Raw genomic sequence first — 23,632 nt, 5'->3', positions numbered from 1 at the left:
CTGTGGGGAAAGTTTCTTATTCGCTAGTCCATGTCTGTTCCTTGCTCATGTGGATGTTCAGCAATTCGGTGTTCTAGTGAATTGGAGGGTGGGTACAGCGTGGCTGGTGCTCCTTTTCCTTCCTCTGTCTCTTGATGGGAAAGAGAGTAAATTAAATTATCCACCTTGTCTTGTGGGTGAGAGTGAGACCTTCCCTCTTCAGGTTATTTTTCCCTGTTGGATACAGTCACCTAGAAGCACAGCTTCACTACCTCACAGCGTTTGTGCTGCCATTCTGAATTTTAGTTGGTCAGACAAAGAGTGGGGCTGAGTTATTGACCGGCGACCTCCTGGTTCTGAGAGTGGTTTGAATTCATGAGGTTGCAGCATAGACTTTTTAAAGTATTTAACCTACATTACCATAATGAGGGCCCTGGCTTTATAAATCCTTTAGCCAATTCAGTAGAACGAAACAAAAAGTGGACTTTATTTGGGCTGCTCTCTCATACACACATGCACACAAGCAAGTTTGAATTTCAATTGCAAGGCTGTGTTCTTTCTTCTCTGCTCTTTTGAGAGTTCTCGGGCCTGAGCCTGGCCAGTCAAAGCTGTTAGAACATGTGTAGATGAGGTCAGCTTCTCCTTGTAAAATCAAATCAAACTTACAGAACACAAGCCTAGCCTGTGAGGACTCAAAACTTATTTGAAAAGAGATTTTAAAAGGTGCTCAGAACTGTGATCATCAGTATTTAAAAGCCTCTAAAAATGTATTTTCTTTGCAGTATATTTTTTAAACTAATTTAAGATTATATCTGCATGGTAGAAGATCTTCCTCTAGAATTATTTGATAACACAAATACCTTCTCTATGAATTTTTCATTTTACATCAACTTATAAAGCTTTAATATCAGTGTTTTTGTTGGTCTCTTCCAAATTTAACTTCTTCAGCTTGATTCAACATTATATTAAGAAAACATCTAAATTTTTCTTTTTTCAGAAAAGCTGCATGGAGGCTAGATTCTGAGTTTTCTGTCAGCAGAAAAAGAAATTTTAATTCCTCCCTTTAGTGGGTTTTTAATTTTAATCAAATGGGGCCACCTTAGAGACAAAAAATATATAGCCTATATATTGTCCTAAGAAATCCTGTACAAAAGAACTTATTCTGATCAATAATTGAATATCAAATTATAGACATATTGAGCAAAAAAAAATGTACATAAATATAGGTATTCATAGAGAAAACATGGAATTTTCTATATTTTAATTTTGTTTTAATGAATTAGTTAACTGCTTAGAGCAGGATGTGGCATATTAAATTTTCCTCAAATGTCCCAATTCTTTGTAAAGCCCAGAAATATTGGGAAGGAGAAGGAGCGGTAAAAGGTTGGGGGCCCAATAGACTAAGACTAGGCTAAGGTCAGCATTTCACCATCTCTCTTGAGAGTTAGGCAGAGGGAAGTACATTGTATCTCTTCTGTTTTTGAAATGACGAGGACTGATAGACAGGAGTGTTTCAGGCCCTAATTTTTCCCCCAGTCCCTCAATGCCAAACTGTTTCTGTACTTGCATGCTAAGGTCACTTCATTATTTAGTTAATGTCCTGGATTTGCATAAACTGGATAATGAGAAGCATTTTCCTTTGCAGCAGAAAGCGATTTGGGTTTCAGAGCCCTGTGACCAAATTAAATGAAAAGAAAAACCACACAGTACCTGAGTTAAACATGGGCTAGTGCCACCGGATGACCAAAGACTGCTTCCTGCATTTTGTTATCCTCTAAAGATATTAACAGACTCAAGATCTCATAGATTGTCCCCCTTTTTTATCACCATTGAAGAGTAAAATCCTCTTACTGTCTGAGGGAGCCTTCAATGTGCATAGAAATTTCCCCCAAGGAAAAGACGAGAAGCTATATTGAATACCACATCCAGTAGATTCACTTACATTTGCATACCCTGATACCAAACACAACCCTACGTTGAGCTTAATTTCCAGTTATTCTAAACAGACAGGAAGTGCTTGGTCTCTCTGTCTACTTCTCTTTTTGCTGAATACAAGAAATAAGAGTGGCTTCTAATCTATTAGACAGATGTCTTAACATTTTTTTTCTGAAATGATATGTGCTCATTAGGGTACATCTCTTTTCAATGAATCAGCTGGTCTTCAGACCCTATTAAATTTGTAATAAGTTCAAGTTTAATAGCTGTCTGTCTAGTGCATGAAAAAAATTGTATTTGGTTCAAGTGCAAGAAGTTATCTGCATGCAGATTTTGGTGACCTTCTCCTTGCCTTATAGAGTATTATCCTTGCTAATTAACTACTAGAGGCCCGGTGCACGAATTTGTGCATGGGTGGGTTCCCTCGGCCTGGCCCATGATCAAGGCCTATGGTGGGGGGGCAGGGTTGGCCAGCTGGAGGAAGGGGCCACATGAAGTTGGCCGGCTGGCGTGGGGGGGGGGGGGGTTGGCCTGCCAGTGAGGGGGTGGCCATGGGAGGTTGGCTGTGGGAGTGCACTGACCACCAGGAGGCAGTTCCTGCATTGAGCATCTGCCCCCTGGTGATCAGTGTACATCATAGTGACTGGTCAACCGGTCATGGTCGTTCTGGTCATTCAGTCATAACGGCCACTTAGGCTTTTATATATATAGATTATATGACAATGAGGGGAAAAAAGTATTAGGCTTTCTCTGCTTGATTTAGTTATCAAGCAATAATTAACTAAAAGTAGTCTTCCAGGTAAACAGAATGCATTAAACTGGATTCAGTCAGTATAAATATGTGTCAGTTCTAGATGATAGCCACCTAAGAGAAGCTCAAGTGTTTGAGGAAGAGAAGCTCTCAAATGAGGAAAGAGGCAGGTAGCAGAGTGAGAGGGACAGAGAGGGACCATTGAGAAGGACAGGAAGAGCTGTGCCCCAGGGACAGGAGAGGCCCGGAGAAAGTGGGCGTGGGCTATTTTAGGCGAAGGAGACACAGATTTCCTCAGCTAATGGTGGTCTTCGTTGAGATTGCTTGGGGGGAGTAAGGCAGAACAGGTTGGCAGTCCACATAGGTGCGCAAACACTCAGTGCCCCTCCGAATCCCACGGGAGCTTTCGTTCTGCTGTCTGGACCCTGGTAACTGGTCCTGGAGAAACACCCACCTGCTGCTCTCCTTTATCCTGTGACACTGTGGCAGCTCACTGGTTCTGTCACTGCATCAGCTCACATCCTTTCATCTTCCCCTCACCTCCCGGCTTCTGCCGCCTTGTTTCTGCTTCGGCAGGAATCCTGCTCATTGCCGTTTCTCTGTCTCTCTTTTTCTGTATTGCTGAGCTCTTTTCCTCAGACTCAGCCCTCCTCAGAAGCAGTTCTGATTGGGGTCCTCCTCATTGTGAAGTAGAGAGCAAGGCCGCTGGCTGGCTGTAGACCACCCTTGGTCAGGCACTGAGCCCTGATCCAGTCTGCTGAGCTGGGACCTGGATGGCCGACCTTTACTTAAGGAACCCCTCAGAAGAGGGCTGAAGCACGCTGTATAGTCTGAAGGTACCTTGCCTGGCCACTACCAAGGAAAAAAACCAGCCCAGTGCAAAGGGAAACTCCAGTTTTCATGGAGTAACAGCATCCTCATTTGTATGATATTTTTGACTAAAGGTCTTTTTTTTATTGTTTAAAGTATTACAAAGAGTAGTGCATATGTCTCCTTTTCCTCCCATTGACTTCCCCCCAGCCTCCCCTATCCCCGGCACATGCCCTCCCCGCCGCCCAGTGTCTGTGTCCACTGGTTATCCTTATATGCATGAATACAAGTCCTTCAGTTGATCTCTTACCCCCCTCCCTTGCCTTCCCACTGTAGTTTGACAGTCTGTTCGTTACTTCTTTGTCTCTGTATCTATTTCTGTTCATCACTTTATGATGTTCATTATATTCCATAAACGGATAAGATCATGTGATATTTATCTTTCTCTAACTGGCTTACTTTGCTTAGCATAATGTTCTCCAGTTCCATCCATGCTGTTGTAAATGGTAATAATTTCTTCTTTTTTACCGCAGCGTAGTATTCCATTGTGTAGATGTACCACAGTTTTCTAATCCACTTGTCTGCTGATGGGCACTTTGGCTGTTTCCAGATCTTAGCTGTTGTAAATCGTGCTGCTGTAAACATAGGGGTGCATATATTCTTTCTGATTGGTGTTTCTGTTTTCTTGGGATATATACCTAGAAGTGGCATTACTGGGTCAAATGGCCGTTCCATTTTTAATTTTGTGGAAACCATAAAAATCTTAGAAGAAGCCATAGGAAGCAAAATAGCAGACATTTGTTGTAGCAATATCTTTACTGACACAACTCCTAGGGCAATGGAAACTAAGGAGAAAATAAACAAATGGGACTACATCAAAATAAAAAGCTTCTGCACAGCAAAAGAAACCATCAACAAAACAACAAGAAAGCCCACTGCATGGGAGAACATATTTGCCAATGTTATCTCCAATAAGGGTTTAATCTACAAAATGTATAGGGAACTCATACAACTTAACAAAAGGAAGATCAACAATCCAATCAAAAAATGGGCAAAGGACCTAAATAGACACTTTTCGAAAAAAGACATACAGAAGGCCAGGAGACATATGAAAACATGCTCAAAGTCACTAATCATCTGAGAGATGCAAATCAAAACAACAATGAGGCACCATCTCACACCTGTCCGAATGGCTGTCATCAACAAAGGACAAGTGCTGAAGAGGATGCAGAGAAAAAGGAACCCTCGTGCACTGCTGGTGGGAATGCAGACTGGAGCAGCCACTGTGGAGAACAGTATGGCGTTTCCTCAGAAGACTTAAGGTCTTTTTAAGTCATGTTGTATTTTTACAACTATAGACACAAAAGGAGACACTCCCAATCAGTACTTATCACAACGTAAGAAATTCAAGTTTGGGATCTAACTTTCTATCAGCAGTAGGAAGGCTTCTGATTTTTTCTGTAAGAACTGTTGTTTTCTTCATGATCCTGCAATTTTTTTTTCCTATCAAACGACTACAATTTTATTGTCTGTTGTCTCATGTGGTTGACAAGACTAGTTCTGGAAATAACAGAGAGAGGGGGAAACAAACCTCAGTGTTTCTTGAAGGTTTTATCTGAAAGAACCCCTGGTTTTTGTCATTACCCCTTCATTGCTGCAGATTAAAAAATACATCTTATTCGGGAAATTGACAGTGCTTTCAACCACAAAGGCATAATGCATATTATGAACACCTGGCTGAGAAGAGGCTGGAATGTGGTTTAGCTTCCCTACCCTACCTCCACCCCCTTCCTTAGTTTCCCTCTACCCCTGAGAGTCTGTTCTCTCCTCTAAACTGATGCCCATTAGTAGGCTAAGGAAGTTTGGCTCTTCTCTCCTCCCTCTCCCTTCTCTGCCTCTCCACGTCTCCCTGTGCTCTGCACCATCACCACCAGCCCTGTGAAGGGGTTAGCAAAGGACTCTAAGGCCTTTGCTACCTAATCTGCTTAATTATTCCTGGGAATGTGACAAAGCAGAGTAAAAGTAAACTATATCATGCTTCATCCAGAGTACATTTTTTAAGCATTCATTTAATTTTTTTCTATTGACATAATTTCAGATTTATAGAAAAGTTGCAGAAATAGTAAGAATAGTACCAAGAATTCCTGATACCCTTCCCCTTTTCCCCAAAATGTTTGCATTTTACTACACTTGCTATTCTCTCTCTCTCTCTCTCTCTCTCTCTCTCTCTCTCTCTCACACACACACACACACACACACACACACACACACACACACGGGCACACACACAAATATGTGCAGATGCACATTGTTTTTCAAAACTATTGTTTTAACTCACATGACACTCCATTACCTTTAAATATTTCAGTGTGTTTTCTTAAAAAGAATTGAGTGATATTTTTAAAACTAAAAATAATAATAGTTTTTGCCCTTACTTTTCCTTTTCCCTTCTGTGATTGAGAGTTTTTAAAAGCAAAAAGACTAAAAGACAAGAAGCGTTTGATGCTTCACAGATTGGTTCATCAGCCATGGATGCTCAAAACGTGGCTATATTTTTGTGATTCGGTGTTGCAAGTCAGATGAGCTTTCAAAGTGGGGAAGGGGGGGTATGAATAAAACTGCAACTTGTATCTCTGTCTTTTTAAAACCCAAATTAATTTCTTAGGGACTATTTAGCCAGCAGCATAATATGAGGGAAGCTTTCTTGTAAAAAATAGTAGACGCAGGATGTGATGTGGCTAGTAAGCAAGATGTCTGTTAGAGTGCTTGGCCAAACTGTTATGAAGTTAGCAGTCACATATATTATACAATTAGTTATAATCAGCTCAGGTGCTCGATTTTTCTTTTTATTTAATGGCGAGTCTTATGAATTTGGGATACAGAGGGAATCGTCTGTGCCCTAAGTGCACTGTATTGTATTATTAATACCAGGATAGCAGCTGAGTCTCACTAGACAGTCTTTGTGGTCTGCGGATACTCTAAGAAGTGTCTGAGCATGAAAGGAGGCTGTTTGAGTTGAAGTGGGCTGATGGTCTGAGATGACATTTGAATGCATGGAGGACAATGTCTAAATGATAATGCCGGGAAGGGAAGGCAAAAAGAAGCTTGAAACTATTCTCATTGTCCCACGATGCTCATCACTCCTCCTGAGATAGTCCTCACGTGGGAGCTTTTGTCAGGGTAGAAATGGGGAGTGGGGTCAGGGAGGGGTACACACTGGGGACCCGGGACAAAAGCCAGGGATTCAGGGCCTTAGACACATTAAAATTCTAGACAGATAGCAAGTGTAATGAAAAGCTCAACACAAATGTATTTCATGTCTAACAAAGTTAAACATTTTAGCTAAATTATTACAAGTATAGTTAACAAAATGTTTGCAATACACTGAGATGCTTTTATGAATAAAGCTTTTAAGAACATCAAACCAGTTGTGCAAATGAATAATTTACCAAGTCTCTTTTGGAATTTTGGATAGCTGTTTCCTCCACCAAAACACACACACACACACACACACACATGCACACACACACACACACAAACATACACACTCTATATGCTCACACAGCCAATAGAATAATTTTTCAACAGTCCTGAAGTTGCTAGGATAGCATCATAGATTCGTCAAAGGGTTGCTTTCCACCTATGGAAATAATGCACAAACTCTCAAACAAACAAACAAACAAAATACAAAAGTTGGAGAAGTTGATGGAAATTTAACTCATAATAAATATCACCATATATGTCAAGTGTGGAATCCAATCCTGTGGCTGTTGCCCTGGCCAGTGTGGCTCAGTTAGTTGGGCGCCATCCTGTGCACCAAAGGTTGATGTTGGATTCCTGGTCAGTGTATATGCCTCGGTTTGGGTCAATCCCCAGTAGGGGCATGCAGGAGGCAGCCAGTGGATGTTTTACTCTTATGTGGATATTTCTATCTTTTCTTCTCCCTTCCTCTCTGTCTCTAAAAATTAAAAATATATATATTAAAAAAATACTGTGGCTGTTAACTTCCATTTTGGGGTGTTTTTTTTTTCATTTAAATTATCACCATTCTTTTAATGTATAGTGCCCTTGGATTTTTAATTGCTCTGGATTATCATTTTCAGTGCAATTAGTAAAATGCCCTCAATTACATATAATAATTACTGTAAATGGGGCTATTGGTCTAATTACTGTAAATGGGGAAAGTTGTGTGACTATCATGTGCAATTAAATCGTGTACAGTATTTTACATTATTAACATACAGTGGTATAATGATTAATTATGTTGTATCATTTCTTGGTCAACATATCTACTTTATATTAAGATTACTAGAATTGTGATCCATTGTCAAAGATCCATATACCCGATCTTTCTTCCTAACATCATTGAGCTACTCTGTGGGCTGGGAACCCACTAAATAAATTGCACAGCAAGAAAATCTAGAAGGGAAATTTTTTTTTACCTCCATTAATAAGAATGCCCATGTTTTCACTGTTAAATCCTCCTTGAGCCCAGTGCCATGTTCAACCATACCTGTTTGTTTTTATGTAAATGAGCATAAATCAACACCCCTAAATGATAGTAACATTTAAAATATGCCTGAGGTAGGTAGGGGGGAAGGGGGAAGGAGGTCTTCCTTCACTGTGGCAAACATGATAATCACCCCTAGTTTACAAATGCACACTTAACGAGCTTATAGCACATAATTAATTCTGCGAAGGATGCTGTTTGACAGAGAGGGATTGTGGGAATTGCATATTGATAGTGGCAGGAGAAATACATCTATTTTCTCCACGTCAGGTAGGGTGTTCTTGTGTTCTTTAGAAGCTGGCACATCTCAGAGGTGTTGCTCTCGAAATGATCTCAGGATGGAAAGAAATCAGTAATTACCGAGCCAGGCATGCAGTTGTGTCCTAATTTTCCCACCAGTTTTTCAGTGTTTCAGCTGCCTCAGAGACTTAAAGTATTCTCATTAGGTAGCTGCAGAGGCAGCCGCTTGCCTACTCCCTCATTCTCTCACTCGCATTTCTTTCTTTTTTTTTTCCCCCTCCATTCCTGCCTTGGGAGTGACTGTGAAGATCATTTGCTAGAATGATTGGCAGGTTAGAGGATTCGATCAGATGAGTTCCTCTTAGCGCAGGTCAAAAAGGCTAGTTAACAGGAGCTGTCGAAAAATGCCAGCAGCATTCGAAATGGGAAATGTCATGACTTCGAGGCAGGGGGTGCCACCTGGAACAGAAAGCCCCCAGCTCATTAGCAAGTTACAGGATGTGGGCTTAACTGGAGGGAGCAGCGAAGGAAAGATAATACCCAATAGGAAAAATGATTGTGAAGTGGAATTGATTTCATGTATAATTTGTTTATCACTAGAGGGGACAAATGCTGTCCTTCTGACAGGAGCAGAGGAGTGTGGACTATGAATGAAGCCACTTAGCATAATCTCCAGGTTGAGCTTTGGATTTAAAGAATGCAAACTTCTTTATTCTTAACTGTGGAAATGATCAGGTCATGTTACATTAATTAAAGCTGACATACTCTCAAATGTTTTATCTGGGCGATGTAGCAATTCAACAGAAACGGAGATGGGCAACTTTGGAAAATAAGAGGGATTTTTTTCCCCTCTGCTGGTGTGGAAGACTAGCTCAGTTGCATACTGATTCTAAGAGGGCTGTGGTTAGCTAGGCTGCACCCACCAAGCTGGCTCCCTGCTCCTTCTGCAGTCATCTACAGAGGAGAGGATCTGCCTTTGGGGAGATTGAGATCTAACCCATGTTGAAATATATTTGTATATTTTAGAATATGACTGTATTAAATGTTGGTACATTGTTAACATTTTAATCTGTTTTTTTCTTTAAAGGGGGAGGTAGCTTTCCAATTTCATTACTGCCTAGTTGTCAGTTCATCTAGAATTTGATATTTTACCATAGAGTCAGCAACTTACAGTAGCCATATTTACAAACAAAAGGAAGCTACAGAGCTATCCTTACAGGAAAAATAAAGCTGCAGTCTGTAAAAGGAGAATGTGGTGGCAAAACAGAAAATAGTATTGCCTGGTATGTACTCGAGCTAAACTCCAAATTTAAAGGTTCCAGTATTTTTACAGTATGTTAAAGGGGCTTTAGTGTAAAGCCCTTTTCTACATAAATTGCAACAGAAAATGTTTTTTTTTTCTTTTGATAAGAAACTTTTATGGTATCATTTATCTTTTACACGGACATCTTCATTTGTTATTTTAAGTCACAAATGCCACAGCTGCAAGTCTTTCTGGCTGAGCACGAAAGGATGTTTACTTAGCATCCAGATTTTGGTTAAAACATATATTTTCAAAATGTCTTTGCCTTTTCTCTTAAATATTGAGACAGTTTTTGAAGCAGTTATGAAATAGCCAATGCTTGTTTTATCGAGCTGCCTCAGACTGCTGCCTTCCGTGAATAGGAATCTTAAAACCTCCTACTCAAAACACTGGTGGAAAATTTATTCTGTTCGGTATTCAGCATAAAAAGCTTAGCAATAAGCTACTGAATATAGCTGTCAAGATATACCCCGTTAGTTTGTCAAATCTAAAAATTTAAACATCAGTGTGAATCCCCTCATCCCCTCATTTGGGAGTTTTATTGTGTGGTCCAAAAGCTGGCCTTTGAAAAAAAACAACATTATGATATACTGTCTGAAATGGTTCATCTGAAGTTAAGGTTTTTTTTAATTCTCCCACAGTAACTCAATTTGTTAATAACTGGCAGATTTGTTCGAGAAATGAATAAATGAACTATTTTGAGAGAAAACATTGTCAAGAATATTTTTTTAAGTAAGAGAATTGGGTCTAAGTTGTGTCCAAGTGGATTTCCCAGTTTTAGACTAACTTTAAGTAAACTGTCCTTACCGCTCAAGATGGGCGAGCCAGAGGCACTGGCGGTCAGAGCCAGGGCGAATGGTGGCCTTTGTTCCTTCCCTGCCTCCTCCCCGGCCCACCTCTTTCTCCATTGCTGCCCTCAGCTTGGCCTTCGCAAGTCTGCACTGCATTCAGGGGCTTCGCAGACTCTCTGCTAATCTTGCATTCTTGTCAGTTAATCCCCTCTCCACGAACTACAATAATATCTGGTACATATTGACGTTCTTCTATTTACCATTCTCTGTGTTGAATCTTTCCATAATATGGATTGAGTGACCTTGTTGTTGACATTTCACCTTCAGATTTGTGGGTTCCCCTAGGAAAGGTCTCTAGGTGCCAAAGAAATGGCATCCTCTATATCAGTAGTTCTCAGAGTGTGGTGCATATATGCTGGGGATCCCCAGAGACTCCCTGGGAAGTCAAAGCTGTTTTTGTAATAATACTGAGAGGTTCTCTGCCTTCTGCACTGCTGACATTTGCACTGTACGGATGCAAAAGCATGGTGAGGAAAACTGCCGGCTCCTCAGCATGAATTAAGTGGCACCAAGCCATATTCCTAGGCACGGTTCCCTTTACCATCACACAGTGGTAACTGTTTTTAAAAAGCCAGTTTCAGTTAATAATGATCTGGACCCTGACCCATTTGGCTTCGTGGATAGAACATCAGCCTGCGGACTGAAGGGTCCTGGGTCCGATTCCAGTCAAGGGTATGTACCTCAGTTGTAGACTCGATCCCCAGCCCTGGTCAGGGCTCATGTGGTAGACAACCATTGGATTTGTTTCTCACACATTGTTGTGTCTCTCTCTGTCTCTCCTCCTCCCTTCCACTCTCTAAAAATCAATAGAAAGATATCCTCAGGTGAGGATTAACAGCAACAGCAACATAATAATGTTCTAGATCCGTGGTCGGCAAACTGCGGCTCGAGAGCCACATGCGGCTCTTTGGCCCCTTGAGTGTGGCTCTTCCACAAAATACCACGGCCTGGGCAAGTCTATTTTGAAGAAGTGGCGTTAGAGGAAGTTTAAGTTTAAAAAATTTGGCTCTCAAAAGAAATTTCAGTCATTGTACTGTTGATATTTGGCTCCATTGACTAATGAGTTTGCCGACCACTGTTCTAGATGAAGAAGTAAAAATGATTGATTTTATTCGATCTCTCCCTTTGAGTAAATGTTCTTTAGTATTCAGTGTGACTCAATGGGTAGTTTACATAAACCATCTCCACGGTAGACCTAATTACCATGGCTGTTTCAGGAAAAGCTCTGGTGTAGGTATTTGAGTTGTTTTTTATTTCCTGAAACATGCTCTTCACTTGAAAGAATAACTAGCTGACAAAGAAATGTTGTTATTTAAATGGGGATATTTGGCAGACATTTTCTTAAAAGTAAGAAAAAGTAAGTCTGTCACCCAAAGAAAACAACTCATAGTATTTGCTGCCAGTGATAAAATTATTAAAGCTTTCCTTAGAAAATTAGAGTTCGGGGAAACCATAGAAAATTGTATTTGCCACTATGAGCTGACATTTTCCCAAACACTTTTCAAGTGAGATGGGTGGTGATATAAGCAGATGGGAGTTTTTGATATTATGTAGTTATAGCCAGAACAAGGTTCAACTGCCTACCACCGTGAAAACCAAACTTGTGGGACAGATGCTGGTCAAAAAGGAAAGAGGCCCTGACCGGTGTGGCTCGGTCGGTTGAGTATTGTCCCATGCACCGAGAGGTCACAGGTTTCATTTCCGGTCAGGGAACATGCCCAGGTTGTGGGCTCAATTCCCAGTAGAGGGGTGCGGGAGGCAGCCCATCAATGTTTCTTGCTCATCGATGTTTCTCTCTCTCTCTCTCTCTCCCTTCCTCTCTCTCTAAAAAATCAATAAAAACATATTTTTTAAAAAAGGAAAGAGGTTTATCTAAGTGCTGGCACTTAGAAGATGGGGGGAGGCTTGTCCAAACCTCTCTTAGCATTTCAGTGCAGGCAGGGGTTTTTATAGGGAGGGAGAGGGAAAGCAGATCAAAGAGATCAGGGGGAGGGGCTGTGGACATACAGGCAGTGTCCTTGCTGGTCCCCATATGGATTATTAATGTCAACTAACTGGAACTGGTCAGTGCTAGCCACATCCCTGCAGTTGGGCGATCTGAGTCAACCGAAGTCATGCTCAGGGCCGTTTTTTGTACAAGCAGGAACTGGAACTGCTGGTACCTACAATATGCTTATACGGAAACTGTCAGTATGAGTTGCTTTTATCAGTTTGTTAGTGTATTTTATTCTAATTCCATTTCATGGTTAGCCAGGGTAGTATAAAGTTTTTATTCCCCATTACATAGTGAAATGTGTCAACATTTGAAAGATCTGCATAACTCATTGAACCAGTGTTTTCAAATGACCAATGCATGATTTAGAAAATCATTGCATGAATAAAATATTCACTACAATTGTAAAATAAAGCAATAGATTTTAAAGTAACAGGACATCAAGAATTCATTAGATATGGTTTCAGATTTCCCAGTGCAACTAACCCTTAAGAAACTACCACTTGCTGAGTTTTGTTGTAATATAAAAGAAGAATATATATCTATAAATATCTGAAAGGGCTATTAAAATATTTTTTTTCTTTTCCAACTACCTATCTGTGAGAGACCATATTTTCTTCAGTTGCTTCAACCAAAACATGTCACAGAACAGATTGAATGCAGAAGCAGATATGAGCATCCAGCTATCCTCTGTTCAGCCAGACATTAAAAAGATTTCCATAATAAAGCAGTGCCACCCTTCCCACTAATTCTGTTTGGAACACATAGTTCTTTTTATTCAAATAATGTTTTTATATTAACATGTAATGAATTTATTTTTAATGAATTAATAAATATTAATTACAAATATGCTAAATATCAATAGCTATAATCCATATAAACAAAAGCTCTTGGGGTCCTCTATAATTTTTGAAAATATCAAGGGTCTTTAAGACCAAAAAGTGTGAGAACCACTGCTCTGTATCACTAGCGCTATGCTCTAACTCTAACATGCTAATTATGTTGGTAACATTTCCCCCCGTGAATAAATTACTGTTCACTGAATTTTTTTTTCTGTGTAAAATTATTCCACTTCTATCCATCTATTGGAATATCTCAGTTTTTCTGGGGGTACAATGGATAAAATCCCTATTCTTGTGTTCACAGGTATGCCATCTGAAAATTACAGTAGAGTATCATTTACTATGCTGTTGATGATTAGTAGACCAAGTCTTAAAAGACCTTTGCCATATATTAGCTGTTTGGGCTGCAACTTTTCCTTTTTTATATGCATTAGATTTGACCTTGCATGGAGAGACTCTGACTATAAAATACCAAGTCATCAGGCCATTTTCATAGATTTTTTTATAGGACTCAGGAGGACTTCCAATACAGCGCCCTGATCAGACTCAGCATAAATTCAATGTCTTTCAGGAGAAGGGACTCAGGTTTTTCTCTACCCACACAGTAGGAAGTAGCTCATGGAAATATGGGTGAATTTGAGATTCAGAATTAAAAGTTACTACTCAGCATTATTAGCAGTCAGATTAGGGTTCTGTTATTTTTTAACTCTTCCTTTTGAAACACTTTTAGATTTTTAGCAAAGTTGTAAAGCGAGTGTAGAGAGCTATACCCTTCATCAACTTTTAATATCAACAACCTTTATATCCATGGTACATTTATCAACTTAAGATATTAACATATGTCCTTTCCTATTAATTAAATGACAACTTTATTTGTAGCTCATCTGTTTTCACACTCATGTCCTTTTTCTGTCTCATGACTCCATCCAGGGTACCACACTGCATTTAATCATAGTCTCCTTAGTCTTCTGTGGTCTGTGGTAGTTTCTCAATCTTCCCTTGTTCTTTATGACCTTGATGCTTTGGAAGAGTGCTGTTCAGGTATTTTATAGCATTTCCCTTATGATGTTTTCTCCTGTTATACTGGGGTTATGGGTTTTGGAGAAGAATAGCACTAAGATTAAGTGCTCTTCTCATCACATCCTGTGATGAAGTACATGATATCCACATGACTTATCACTGGTCATGTTGACACTGATCACTAGGTTAAGGTAGGTGAGGTTTTAAAGCCCAGGTGATATCCAGAATATAAAATCAGAGAGGCAGAAGTCTGGGACAGGTTCACAATCAAATGTGAGGAATTCAAGATGAGTTAATAAACTGAGGACAGGGCTACCTGATGTCAGACTCAGAAGGGAGACAGATAAATTACTCTCAAGGTTCAGACCTGCTTGAAAATGGACAGAAACGAAGAAGAGGAGTCACGCACAGAAAGGCCAGTGTCCGAGTTAAGAATCCTGAGATGTTCCAGCCCCTGATTCAGGATCCATGGTAGAATTTAGCAAGATGCCTGACAGTGTGCAATATATTCTGTGAACATGAATAAATGTATGTCTGTTTTACAAAACATGTTGCAAACAAAGCCAAAGCTCCAGCTTCTCTGCATTGAAGTCCTATGTCATTTGTCTGTCTTTCTGGCCAGAATCTAAATCTCAGAATACAGGAAATGTGGGTACTATTTATCCTTATTTCACCATCTCCTAGTATGGAACATAATTTATGCCCAAAATAGTTTTTAATTGTTGACTGAATTAGTGAATATTCAACTAACTCACCAAACCATATAATCTTCTGTTCTTTCAGCAAGTTGTTTTTGTGGGGTTTTTTTAGTAGCCATTATATGGGTATTGTTGTAGGCAGCAGTGAATAAGATAGTTTCCAGCATTAAGACACAATTTTTTTTAATTTTTAAAAATATTTTTCAAATACTGTTTACATTCAATATTATTTTTGTATCAGTTTCAGGTGTACAGCATGGTAGTTAGATAACCATATACTTTATAAAGTGATTATCTGATATTTCCAATACCCACCTGGCACCATACATAGTTATTACAATATTATTAACTATATTCCCTATACTGTATTTACATTCCTGTGACTATTTTGTAACTACTCATTTATACTTCTTAATCCCGTCACCTTTTTTACCCAGTCCCCCAACTGCTCTCACTTCTAACAACATTAGTCTGCCTCTGCATCTATGAGTCTGTTTCTTATTTGTTTGTTAATTTATATTGTTCTTTAGATCCCACATATTAGTGAAATCATATGCTGTTTGCCTTTCTCTGACTAACTTAATTGACTGAACATAATACCCTTTAGGTCCATCCATGCTGTCACAAATGGTAAGATTTTATTCTTTTTTATGGCTAATATTCCAGTATATATTACAGCTTTTTTATGCACTCACATATTAGTGGGCACATGGATTGCTTCCATATCTTGGATATCTACACTAATAAAAGAGAAACATGCAAATTGACCGTCCCTCTGCTATGCCCACCAGTCAATCAGGAGCAAGTATGCAGATTAACCCAACAAAGATGGTAGTTAATTTGCATATGCAGGCATGGAGCGAAGACTGAAGACAGTGTAGAAGGAAGCCAAGTGCTGCAGAAGGGAGTGAAATGGCAGAGAAGGGAGTGAGGCAGCGGAGACGGGAGGGAGCGAGGTTGCTTCGCTCCAGCCACAGTAAGCCCTATTCTTGCAGGAATCTTCCTGCAATGGGTCTCTAGTTGTAAATAATGCTGCGATAAATATATGGGTCCATATGTTCTTTTGAATTAGTATTTTTGGGTTTCTACAGAAATGGAATCATTGGGTCATAAGGCAGTTCTGTTTTTTATTATTTGAGGAACTTCCACACTGGTTTCCACAGTGGCTGCACCAGTCTGCATTCCCACCAACAGTGCACAGTGTCTCCTTATCTCCACATCCCGGTCAACACTTTATTGTTGATTTATTGATGATCACCATTCTGACAGGTGTGAGGTGATATCTCATTGTGGTTTTTATTTGCATTTCTCTGATGATTAGTTTTGTTGAGCATCTTTTCATATTCTGTTGGCCTTCTGTATGCCCTCTTTTGAGAAGTATCTATTCAGATCCTTTGCCTGTTTTGTAACTGGATTGTTCGGTTTTGTGTTGGAAGACACGCAATTTAGACACACAGATAATGAATATTTAAATTTCAGCATAGGCTACAGCAGAAATTTGCACGAGTCTATATGGGAGAACAAATGAGGTAAAAATTAATTCTGCCAGAGGTTCTTGATGTTTCACAAAGGAAGAGCTTTTGAGCAAAAGAAAAAATTAGGTTTTCTATAGGCATGAACAAGAAGGGTGTTTTCAGAGAAAACACTGAGAGCAAAGCCATGCCACAAAGTATAGCATCTTAGGGAATGGTCTGGTAAAGTTAATGGGCCCAGGGATTGGGGAATGAGAAGGGATGGAACTGAAAAAGTGATGTGAAGCTAGATTGTGAAGGGTCTAGAATAACATGCTAAAAAGCTTGGATTTTAATGTGATTGCCCACAGGGAAGCATACATGACTTCCTGGTCAGACACAGGAGAATCAACACACCTTAAAGTTGGAATGTTCTTTGGGGATCATATAACAACCTGAACGAAGATGTGGTATTTTCTTCGTTTCTTAGAACTTATGATTATGGTAGAGCATGTCTTGAAAGTAAGTAAAGAACATACATAAAATGTCATTCATACTTCTATCTAACATAATATTAGAATATTAGAAATTAAACCAACACTTACCCTTCTTTTTAGCTGAAACTTATTCATCTTCCAGCCCTAAAAGTTTGTTAATCTATTTTGGGTATGGTTAATATACATTTTTCAACATGTATATAATGTGTTTCTTGAAAAGTTACACATACATTATTTATTTCGTTAAAATAATATGCTTTCTTTGTTCATATATCATTTGCTATAATGCCCCCCTTAATTTAACTTTTGTGAATATGTAGAATTTTATAAATTAAGATAGATTGATAGCATTTAGGGGAAATGCAAATACTAAAAAGTGAGATAACTGATTTTCTAGGGATAAAAATGTAAGACAGTTTTTGAAGTTGAAAGAAATGTCAAAGAATTTAGTATCTTCATGGTTTTACTTGCAATGTGCTCAGCACTCAGTAGGTGTGCAAAAGTCTTTTCATGAATAAATTCATACTGATGTTTATGAGCTTTAAGTTTCTATAAGAGTTAACTCCCATTTTGCTTAAATACAAATAAACTCATAAGTATTTGAAGATTTTAAAGTGCGTCTAACCAATGCTTTAAAATCACCTAATATTTAGTAACTCAATAACTTATTTGATGATGGGTGATGATAAAGACAAAGAAAAAATGTTGAAATAACAAACATAAGACAGATTGAACATAAATTATTTAGATTTGATGATAAATATTTTGGAAGGTAAAGTATACCAAATATTCAGTTTTTAAAATTATAGTCATAAAGGCAAATTACATGGATAAGTACATGTGATTATGTGAAAAAAAGTATAACATTCTGCTTGTGCATATAAAATATAATATAAAAAATACATTAAACTGGTATATACCTGGTTTAGGAGAGAAAAGTGGTTTTATAAATTTTATTGTATATTTAATAAAGTTAGTTATTTTACAGTTTTAGAGCCATAGCAGTTGCTCACTATAGTTCCAACCTCAGACTCCCGGTAGACTTTCCTCTGTAGATAATAGTATATTATCATTTAAAGTATTTCTGTTTCCAACTTCTACCTTCATTTTATTTCTTCATTTGAAATGTTACCAGGGAGTACCAAAAAAGAACAGTGTGTGTATCTGTGGGGAGCTGTAAGGGAGGCAGAGAGAGGAGGACTGCCGAGGGGGGAATGAGAAATAGAATGAATGCTTCACTCGTTGGCTGTTAGCACAATTACCATACCTTAGGAAGTACGCAGGGAAGAGTTAACTATGAGCAAAGGAGCCCCCTTTAGGCCCAGGGAGCTGACTGTCGGGGCTGTGAAGGATGCTGAATTGGAAGGCTGGTCTCCGCGTCCTGCAGTGGATGGTCTGCCCCGAGAGCCAGGCAGAGAAAGCATAGCTGGATGAGAGGAGCCTCAGACAAGGAAGCCACGTTTAGCATTTGCATACTTTTCCTGCAAAGGGGGTTTAATCCAAAGAAAGAAGGAGTTTTCAGCATTGTCAGGCAGGCTTTGTTCAGGGCGAAGAGCAGAAGGAAAGCTGCTGAAGGGGCTCTCTCAAAGCCTTGGTCTCAGCCTTGAGGTTGTTCTACTGAAGTTATGTTCTTGAGGGATGTTTGCACACTATTGTCCGTTTGAAGATCTTCTAAACCCAAAGGGCTCAAAGTGTCCCCTCCTTTGCCAGCACAAAAGAAGGGAATTTGTGTGGTAGAAATGACTCGTGTTGCAAACTGAACCCATGCACCTTTTGTTCTTGCACAAAATACTCTGAAGTTCCAAGGATGTCTTTTCGAGCCAGACTGAGTGAGTCGTACCATGAAAGTGTTTGCAGGCTAGAAAACAAGGGGAACAAAACCAGCCCGCACTTGTGTCTTTCTTTGCCAGCTCATAGAAGGCCTTCATGTAATTCCCAAAAAAAGATGGCTCAAAAAATATGGCAGAGAAAAAAAATAAGTTTTGATTGGCTTGGGTCAGGTTTGCCCTATTTCCTTACAAAGTGTTTGAGAGTGAAGCATTTCACTGAGTCTAAAGTTGAGGCAGATTATTTGGACCAGGAAGCAGTGCAAGTATTCTGGCCACACCACCAACCTTGTCTTTTATCTGCCAACATGAGCTTATGATTGCGGTCTGTATCTAATCTTCAAAACTGTGCCTTTCTTTCCGAAACTCTGATGGTCCACTCTTCAGCAAATGTTTTTCTGACAAGCTATACACTTATGGTATCTGCAAACCTGCTTACATAGTAAATGATCACAATATTTGTAAGTCAGAAATCAGGACTTGTTTCAACTTCACTAGTTGGTTTGAGCCTAAGTATGTACTGAAAACACAGAACCGGAGTTTGAAGCGTAGCAATGTACTTGTTTATAAGGATAACATGGGCAGTTGGGAGTGCCTTTTAAATTTATGATCTTCCACATGGAGCTTAATCCTTCAAAGAATAGGGTATCTTAATACATTATGTATATAATTGAAAACTTACAAACTAAACATTGCTTGTAGCTTACCAAGCAGGATATATAATAAAACTTGACCTGGGAGGTTAGAAAAAAATACATGTATTTATACAAAGCAACTAATGTAGCTTGATATTTTTTTTAAGAGTATTGCTTTATCAATTTTTTTTTATTGTTGATCCTTTTGCTTTATTTTTTGACTCATTAGGAGAGCTGCAGAGAAGCCCCTATACAAATTCAAAATAAAGCTAAGTAATGAAAAATCTGTCTAAGGGCCTAAAAGACAGGGAAATGCCCATCCGCGTTGCAAAATAATGCCAAAACCTGTAACATGTAAAAAGAAAGAGAACGCTTACTTTGAAATTAGCATGAGCCAGCTTCGGAGATAAAAGTCCTGCCCTCTTCACTGATGGAGTAATTAGGAAACCTTTTATCCCAGTAATCATATTTTTTGGGTTTCCACTGATGTTGTAATGCCAGTGATTGTGGCTCACAGGTGAGGTTGGAAACTAAGACATTGGCAGTGGCGAGATAAGAGCTTTCTGAAGTTATAAATGAGTGGATAAAACTGGTGCTGGCTACTTTCCTAAATACGTTATTTTTGTTATGGTTGAGAAGCTTGTTTCTGATCTAAGCACACTCTGCTTTGCTGGATACGGTGCATTTCTTTCTCCTGCTTTGCATTTTTCCCTGTGAGAAGCGTGTCTGAATTGGGGGGACCTGAATATACCTCTTTGTTGCTGAGCTTGTCAAGCACAGCGCTGTGTTCTCTTTCCCACCAGGAAGGTCAGGCCGCTGGGGGCCAATCTGTTTTCTGAAATGAACCCTACTGTCTGTCCCTGGTGTCTGACAGATTGAAACAGTTGTCTGTGTTACTGCGCTTTCAATGCCTACTAAATGCCTCATTTTCTGGGGGGAAAGTAATATGTATAGGCTACATTGAAAAGATAAAATTTTTAGAAAGGACTGGACTTTGGATGTTAATATTTACCTAAAAGGCAAATTTAATTAACTTTCTAAGAACATATTTACAGATTCAGGAAGTTTAACTGTTTAACTGCATGCACTGTGTACACACACACACACACACACACACACACACACCAAGATAAGCCTTTACTTATGAGCTCTATTTCTAAAGACTTATATTGTGGAGGTTTTTAAAAATTGGAGTCTTAAAATTATGACATATGGAACTTTCAATAGTAGACTTGTGGAAGTAAGAGTCTTTTGTTCACGTAGTTTTCAGTTTCATGTATTTTGATGGGTGGGTATGTATAAAGCCTGAAGAAATTTGTGCTGTGCTGAGTCTCACTTCAATACTCTCCAGATAATTGAGCTAATTAAATCTTTACCAACATTAACACAACTCCAGCATTCCTTGGATAGTGGATAATTATTGCATGAACATGGCAAGCTTAAACTAAACAGACGAAAATAGAGTTCTGTGCGATGGGTATTGAGCTTATTCTTTATTCATCTTTTGATAAGGTTTAATTAAAACTGCCTCCCTCCATTGTGGTCAGAATGAATGTGCTTGTTTTCTTAGTGAAAAGCAAATTATTCACTTCAGCCATGGTTCAGTAATCAAAGCCTTTGCAAAGTTTTGGGTTATAGTGTAGCTGTGGGGATATAATTGCTGCAATTCTGTATGAAGGCTTTATCTTTTTTTACTACTTTCTCTTGTTTATTTTTGTAGAAAGAAATTTATAAAAGCCTATTTTGTGACTTGGTGTGGCAGTACATATGTTTAAACCCTTTTTATAGACTTAACATGGCTGGATTTTTCAAGGTGTATTTTTTACAGCCTCTTGGTAATGAAAGGTGAAAAGGGACAGGCATTTAAAGATGGCATTTGAGATGATCTTTTAAGTTAGTGAAGAAAGATCAATGAAATCTTTAAATCCTGTGGCTGCCACTGGATTGACATATGAGTCAACAATCCTAAGGGTGGGAAAGTCATAGACATTTGCAATTTTTCTGCAAATAAATACTTGCATTCTCTTTTACGTTCCTTAGGTCCACCAGAAATATTTGTTGTATTGTTCTTTGAAAAGAAATAGGTTTTTTGCCCCTTATGTTGGTGATAATTTTACAACATGAATAGATTTTATATATATTAATGACAACTTATTTTGGAACTTATTGTCATGACTGTGCTGTGATTTCTTTTCCTTTCTTTTTTTCTTTGGTTTAATAAGTGGGAGATTACAAGGATACAGGATGTTTTATGAAACCAAGGACAAAAATAAAAATAGGCCTCGGGCATAAACTGGAAGCAGGGGCTTATGCACAGACGGTCTTTCTCTCCATCAACATCTTTTTTGTTGTTGTTGCCTTGATTCTGACTTTCCCTGCTTCTCTGGTCCATGTGGTGAAACCAAGTTGACTTGCCCCATGATTTTTTGTCGTAAGAGAGAAGACCAGGCACCACTCTAGGTCAGCATTCCCAATCCCTCCAAAGGGAATCAGCCCTACATCCAAATTTTAGGTGTTGTAACGTATTACTTCTTGCTGCACTCTTTCCTCATCAGTTCCTTAAAAGGGGAAGAAATAGAGACAAAAGCAAAAGTTTCTTTGTCTGGAGAATTATTGTGAGGGTGAAGTCATTGAATGCAGTGTTTTTCACCTCCCCTAATGGGTAGTGATATTAATCTAGCAGTCTGGAAATAGTGTTTCTTAAATGGAATAGACTAGATGAGAAAGGAAAAAATCTCAGAGATCACACGGTATAATAAGAATAAATGTTGTTTCAAGAAATCTTTGTTTCAGTTGTGTGTGTGTGCGTGCGCACACACAGTGCGCCTATATTGAGTCACTTAATAAAATGTGTTTTTATAATCAGTGGTGGCCAAAACAAGTTTGAAAGCCAGTGACTGCTCCTCAGATCCATTTCAAGGTTTCTCTTAAGAGGCAGGGGGAGGGGAGGCGACACTGGGCAGGGCTCCAAGCCCATCTCTCTCCCCATCAAAGTAGCTCTACTTTAATCTGCTTTATACTTTCTGTTTCTTAAGATATCTTTTAAACAAAGGATGCAGTGGCCAAAAGTTTGAATAAGTGATTTCCCAGGTCCCTTCCTGGGATTTTCAGAGCTAAGTACAGTAGCCACAGGAACCAGATCAGCATTATTTTGGTTTTCTGTACTAGGGAGGGCTTGGGAAACCATCCAGCCCTCAGTTATTTGGGTGTGTGTGTTTTTTTTTCTTTCTTTCTTCCTAAAGTTGACGTGCAGTTTTCCTACTTAATCCCATAAAAAACTTTGAGACTTAGCATATAACCAGGACAGCACTAAATCTGAATGAACTTTAAACAGCTTTACAATTTAAGAAGGGGAGAAAGCAGCGACTCCTTCTCCCGGAACCTTTTCCTGTTCAGTTCTTTAGGGAGGAATGAAAAGCAGAAATGGGCAATGGTGATCTGAGTGAGAGGTATCTGGGCGGTCTCCTCACATGCCCGAATAAGGCCCTTGGCGAACTGAGAATCATAGAAACAATCTCTCGAATAGAAATAAATAGTAAGAGAGCAAAGACTAAATTAGAAAAACAAGCTGACTTCTCTGGAAGTGCTTTTTTTATATGACTTCCTTTGGAAAGTGGAAATAGGTTTAGCAATGGCTTTTTCTGCCCTTGACATTGTTGGGGGCGGGCGAGATATAAGTGACCCAGACTGAAAGCTGGGATCTGGTGTTGAGCTCCTTGGTTTAATGATGAGTTCTGTTGTGACTATCTGCAAAAATGTGAAGCAGTTATGGGCTTCCTTTATTTGGACACTATGCTGGTGAACCTTTTATTGGTCCTTCAATGCATTAACTCCACTCAGCACAGGAAGTTCTTTAACTCCGGAAGCCGTGGAGGGTAGGGATTAAGATCTTTGGCTTGGACCAGCAGCCTGCATTTTGATCCTTCACTGCACTGCTTACTAGCTCTGTGACCGCGGCTAAATCTGAGCCTTTCTAAGCCTCAGTTTCTCCTCTATAAATCAGGACTAGGAATAGTGCCTGCCTTATCAGCTTGTTGTGAATATTCAGTGGGATGGTACATGGAAAGTATTTAGCACAGTGGCTGGCTTGGCTCATAACAACCTCTTAATAACTGTTATGGATCCTAAATTTCATGAAGTTTATGATAAATAAAAGATTTATTTGAACTCTTTTATGATATCTTTTGTAAATTTGTCTTTCCATTTCCTTTATTAAAACAAAATAAACAAAACAGCTAGACATCCTTGTGTGTGTCATGTGCCGCAGAATGGGCTCCAACTCCTGACGACT

General features: G+C 39.1%; 1 protein-coding gene across 2 annotated transcripts in view; it reads left to right on the top strand.

Annotated features, from left to right (window-relative positions):
• The window catches only part of CDK14 (cyclin dependent kinase 14), a 513,399-nt gene that overhangs the window by 438,239 nt on the left and 51,528 nt on the right, over positions 1–23,632 (top strand). The gene's annotated exons all lie outside the window — the stretch shown is intronic.

The sequence above is a fragment of the Eptesicus fuscus genome, chromosome 14 (genome assembly GCF_027574615.1).
Source record: "Eptesicus fuscus isolate TK198812 chromosome 14, DD_ASM_mEF_20220401, whole genome shotgun sequence".
Classification (NCBI taxonomy): domain Eukaryota; kingdom Metazoa; phylum Chordata; class Mammalia; order Chiroptera; family Vespertilionidae; genus Eptesicus; species Eptesicus fuscus.
The sequence above is the reverse complement of the archived record's forward strand: the minus strand, read 5'-3'. Positions and strand labels throughout refer to the sequence as shown.